At 37.7% G+C, this 5,781-nt stretch overlaps 1 pseudogene; it reads right to left on the bottom strand.

Annotated features, from left to right (window-relative positions):
- Positions 1-541: 541 nt before the first annotated feature.
- Positions 542-1,730, bottom strand: LOC133800282 (receptor-like protein 18; annotated as a pseudogene).
- Positions 1,731-5,781: the final 4,051 nt, after the last annotated feature.

Here is a 5,781-nt window from a genome sequence, read left to right as displayed (position 1 = left end):
GTTTTCTGAAAACAACGCCAAACACCCCCAACTTGTTTTCAAAAAATAGTTTTTAGCTTTTAAAAACAAAAAGCAGTTTTTTAGTTAAGGTGCCAAACACCCTCTTAGTTTGGCCTAAGTTTTGTTGCTCACAGGGGTTTTGGGACTATTTTTTATGGAGAAAAGAATCATCATTATTTATAAGAATTAATGATAGAACACTAACAAATTTTTTACAAGCATTATATTATTTATTCGATAATTACTGAAGAAAAAGTCTAACAACAATCAGAACACAATTGAAGAGTATATAATAAAGGAGTTAAAAAAGATTCAAATTTTGCTGAACAAAACTTAGTCTTGAACAATACTGCCAAATTTATAAAGGGCATGCATATATATATATATATATATATAATGTATATTTTTTGATAAACTAACTAGACTGAAATTAACCACACAAAGACAGTCATATTTTTTTAACATATCAACTCCTTCCAAAGAAACTACTTATTTTACACTGATGAGAAAAAGAATCTAACAGCAATGACTCCAGAATTCATCAGGTACCAGTAGCCTACAAATTAAGATCAAAGTTCAATGAACATCTCTTTCATATTTTGAATTTGAATCCTTCTCTGAAAGCCACAATTGATTGAACTACAGGTGGTGAGTTGCTTCAACGAGTGCCTAAAAAAATGTTTCAAGGAAAAAATCTCTATTTATTAATGACTAGTGTCACTGAAACTTTCGATATAGCTTGAATTATGCACATGTAAATTGAAACTCTGTATTATAAACTATTATTTAATTTGAGTCACTAAAGATTAAATTCATTTCGCTACCATTAAAATGAATATGTAATCAATTAATAGCTTGGTTTGCGAAGTTGTTAAGGCTTTTCAATGTCTATATCAAAATTAGAGGCCTAATTTAATCTGAGTGCAACAACCAAGATAGAAAAGAAAAGAAAAAGTCTAACTATTATAGTCATACCTTCTTTTTGAAAGAAAAAACCATCATGGGCGCCTTCTTCTCTTGTTCTTGCTGAAATTGGTTTAATGCAGTTGAGGAAAGAGCCCTCGCACCAATGTCATCAATGCGCTCAAAATATATTTTCCTCAATCTCTTGCAAAACACTAGTGGCACAACCACAACTCCAAACCCAACCAGGAATCCAATTTCAGCACTTAAGAGATTCCAATCAATCCCATTTCTAGATTTTGAGTGATTATGTTTGGTTGTGTTTGGCGAAGATGCCCTTTTCCCGCAATTTCCTGTCAAAGGGCATCCCCACAGTCCTTTATTACCAAGGATTGTGGTGGAAATGTTTGAAATTGATTACCAGTTGGAATTGGCCCCATCAGATCATTATATATATGGGAGGTTCAATTCAACAATGAAAGGAAGTTGAGGCTTGCAAGGGATGTTGGGATAGATCCGTTCAGCTTGTTACTTGAGAGGTCTAAGGACTCAAGTTGTCCAATGTTCCCAATAGACGATGGGATTTGGCCAGTGAGAGCATTGTTGGATAAGTTAAGGGAGAGGAGTGATTTGAGTTGTCCCACTTCCTCTGGTTTTAATCCAACAAAATGGTTGCATGACAAGTCAATAGAGGTGAAAACGTTTAGGATTTTGACGAGATCCATTTGTCGACCTTTGCTAGTAACTGTTGTTGAGCCTGGAAAATACATTCCAGTACTAGAAGATGCAACTCCATTGTTATTGGTGTCTAAATAGATTTGCTTCATGGGCAATGATATCGAACTCTATATAGGAGTCATCTACATTATGCAACATTGCCTTTGCCTGCCATTTATTGAAACACTCTCCAGGTAGTGTACCATCAAAATTATTATGAGCTAAATCTACAATTTGTAGCATCTTCCATGTTTCTATGGAATCAGAGCATCTAAATATTCTTCCATAAAATTTGTTGGACCGCAAAACAAAAGCTCGCAAAGTGGATATTTTCTTTAAGAAGCATGGAAATTCTCTGGTCAAGTAATTGTTCCTAAGATTCAATTCAATTGTAGGATCTTATTTATATGAGTCTATATGTATAAAATAATATACAATAGAAAAACATAAATACATGCATAGAAGTGATTTTCATACAGAGATTCGTAAATACAACAATAAAATCATTAAAGTACTTACGAAATGCGTAGCGTAACAATGCTTTTAAACATACAATTACAATTATAATCCACTGTGACTGAGTCACTATAATTGTAACTATACATATGTTTGAAATTTTATAAACGTTTGTATTAATAATAATTAATCATGTAATAAAATATGTAAACAACACAATTTGATTGAACAAAATGATTTCTACTACTTTATTGATAATGACTGAATTACATAAGAAATGTGGTTTTATAAACAAACACTTTCTTATCTTGTGGACTATAGAACAAACCACCCCGATTACCTTTAGGATAGCCAACAAACAAGAAAACTTCAATTCGCGGTTCTAGCCTTCTTTCCTTTTTCCTCAGGACGTGAGTGGGACACCCCCAGATTCTGTAATGATGCAAACTAGGTTCACGACCATTCCATAGTTCTAAGGGTGTTTTGAAGATAGCTTTAGACGACACGACATTTAAAATGTCACACGCGGTCTGTATGGCATGTCCCCAAAAAGAGATCGGAAGAGTTGAATAACTCATCATGGACGAAATCATTTCCATTAACGTGCGATTCCGACGTTCCGCAACACCATTTTGTTGCGGAGTACATGGGGGAGTACGTTGATATAATATCTCAAGTTCAGCTAAATGATCTTGGAACTGCATATCCATGTATTCTCTACCCATATCAGATCGCAAGATCTTTAACGTTTTACCTAATTGGTTTTGAGCCATTGCAAGGAATTCTTTAAACTTCTCAAATGTTTCAGATTTCCTATGCATTAGGTAAAGACACGAGTATCTCGAGTAATCGTCAATGAAAGTGATGAAATACTCATAACCACCCCTCGCTTGAACATTCAGCTATCCACAAACATATGACTGAACCAGCCCTAGTGGTTCTATGGCCCTTTCTCCTTTTGCAGAGAATGGATGCTTGATCATTTTACCCTCGAGACAAGATTCGCAGACCAGTAGGTCACCCATTGTGAGTTTCCTCAAAGGCCCAGCCTTTGTTAGTCTTTTGATCCTATCATAGTTAATATGACCAAGTCGGAGATGCCAAAGATACGTCTTGTTATCGTTATCGATCTTTTGTTGTTTGACGGTCCTAGATCTAGCTACCTTAAATAACTCGTTATTAAAAGCGGAGGGTTCGATAGGTCGTAAAAGGTATAGCCCATTTTCCATACATCCAACACACAATTCACATCCATTCAATGAAATTGATATATTAAAACTTGTGAAAGTTACAACAAAATGTTGTTGATGTAATAAAGAAGCTGAAATTAAATTCCGACTAAAGTTTGGAATAAAATAAACATTATTTAAAACTAAATATTTATTTCCAAAATTTAGACGAGCTTGTCCTCTTGCTTCAACGTTCACAAACACTCCATTTCTGACTCTAAGCTTCAACTCGCCTTCCTTTACTGGTGTCCAATTGCTAAGTAGCTTCAAAGAAGTGCATACATGGTTAGTGGATCCAGAATCTATAATCCATACATAATTATTGTGACACCCTACTTCCTTAGAGCCGTTATTAAGTGAGTTAAAAACGTGCCATTAGCTCGCTAATCGAGGTTTTAGGTTAACAGTGTAGCTAAACTATAATAAAAGTCGTTTAAAGGCATTTAATATAAAAATGTGGTCATCCATTGAAAACGTAAAGAGTTATACATTTGGGATCCCAAAATACTGTTTAGAAAATTCATTACATCTCAAAATAAATTTAATGTCGACTTAAGCGACAAATCAACCAAATACATTACATCATCCCAAAATAACTCTGGCCATGGCAGCCATGCAGGCCGAACATGTACCCGTCGCTCCACGCTCTCCGTACTCATGGTTGGTCGACCTTTCCCTTGCCCTTACCTACACCATAGAGCACCCATGAGTCAAAGCCCAGCAAGAAAACTCAACACACAACATATAACATATGCATATCTATCAACAACTTATAACAAAACAACCAATAGGCTAAACACATAGCGGCCATGCCATTCCATGTGCTTTACCGGGCCCTAGGTTCGCGGTCTTCATCGAGAGGGTGGATCTAGCACCCTAGGAAGGTCTCACTCTAACGACCTGCACTCCGCGTCCTCAACGCTGATCCCAACTTCTTGCCGCACTCGGCTTCCTACCATTCTCGGCCTTCGCCGTTCTTGGCCTTTGCCATTTCCGGCCTTCCCCGTTCATTCACAAGTATGCATCACATAGCATAATGTCAATAAATATTTAAACATATACTAAACATAAACAATAGGGCTACGCCCTGCAATTCAATCAATAGGGCCACGCCCTGTAACATAAACAGTACAAACATTAGGGCCACACCCTGCTCTACGGGTACAACAATTTTCTTACCTGTGTCCCGAGCAATCCGAGTACCACAATCCCGAGCACAGTCCTCTATCTCGAGCCTCGTTGAAAACCTAGTCACAACGTATTCATAATAACCATCCATCAAGTTCTAACCCAATAAATAACTTCGGTATATAAATCTAGCCTCCGGGTCCTTGGATTCTACCAATACGGGTAGTAAAATCCTTCCGAGCCTTAACATTTGAGTTCTCGAGCTAAAAACCTTCAAACAACCAATATTTGCATTTGAGCTGTCGCTCAGCCCCCTTAAGGGTTGTGACACGCTTAAGTCAGAGGCAAAATGCCTCTCTGCTTAGGGACATGGGCCGCGACGTGCCTAGGCAGACAGAGGCTTTCAGTCTCTTCGACACACACGGGCCGCGACCCGAGCCCCCAAACCCAGAAAACCAACATTCTTCCTGCGTTTTTCCTCGAGCCTAAACCCCACTTTCATACTTCAAATATCAATTAAACTCATAATTGAACTTGGATTCCTTGTACACACAACCTAGACATCATATCCACTTAAGAACAACTCCCTAATCCTCAATAACACTCAAAATTCAAATCAAAACTCACTCTCATGCAAGCCTCTAATTCCAGCAGAATTCAACATGAAAATAAAGAAGAAGAGCTTACCTTTGAATTGTACTCGATCCTGAGCTGATTTCCTAAGTCCTCAAGCTTCCAATCCACCAGTTCTTTAGCCTAAATCCTCAAGGTTTCTCCAAAATTCTCAAACACCAAAGAGAGAGAGAGAGAGAGAGAGAGAGAGAGAGAGAGAGAGAGAGAGAGAGAGAGAGAGCTAAGAGAGAGTTTTGTTTTCTTTCTATATGACCCTAGAACCTCAGCTGCCTAAGTGATCAAACCTTTCCTTAGTTAAAAGTCCAAAATACCCCTTAAGCTTATCTAAATCTTCAAGTGCCACTAAGGGCAATTCTGTCATTTGGCATATCCCGCTAACTCCTCGAGTGTTCCTATAAATTCCCGTTTAATCATGACATGTCCAAATCATTACTAAATTACTACCCGTTACTCAATAAATCCCGAACACACATAACATTCCCGAAATACCCCTAGGCTCCTCCCAAGCTGGGTATTCGACCCCATTGTGACTTTCTAGCTAAACTACTCCCTAGGACTGTCTCAGATCGTGCATCACAAATATATCACCACTCACGCGTGGTGTCAATCACATTTAACACGTATACCACATTTATGCCATAAACAGGCTAAAATTACAAATATGCCCCTAATAGCCAAATGGGGCCCACATACATATTTAATTCACCTAAACATG

The sequence above is a fragment of the Humulus lupulus genome, chromosome 9 (genome assembly GCF_963169125.1).
Source record: "Humulus lupulus chromosome 9, drHumLupu1.1, whole genome shotgun sequence".
Lineage (NCBI taxonomy): Eukaryota > Viridiplantae > Streptophyta > Magnoliopsida > Rosales > Cannabaceae > Humulus > Humulus lupulus.
Note: the sequence above shows the minus strand (reverse complement) of the source record. Positions and strands in the feature narration are given on the sequence as shown.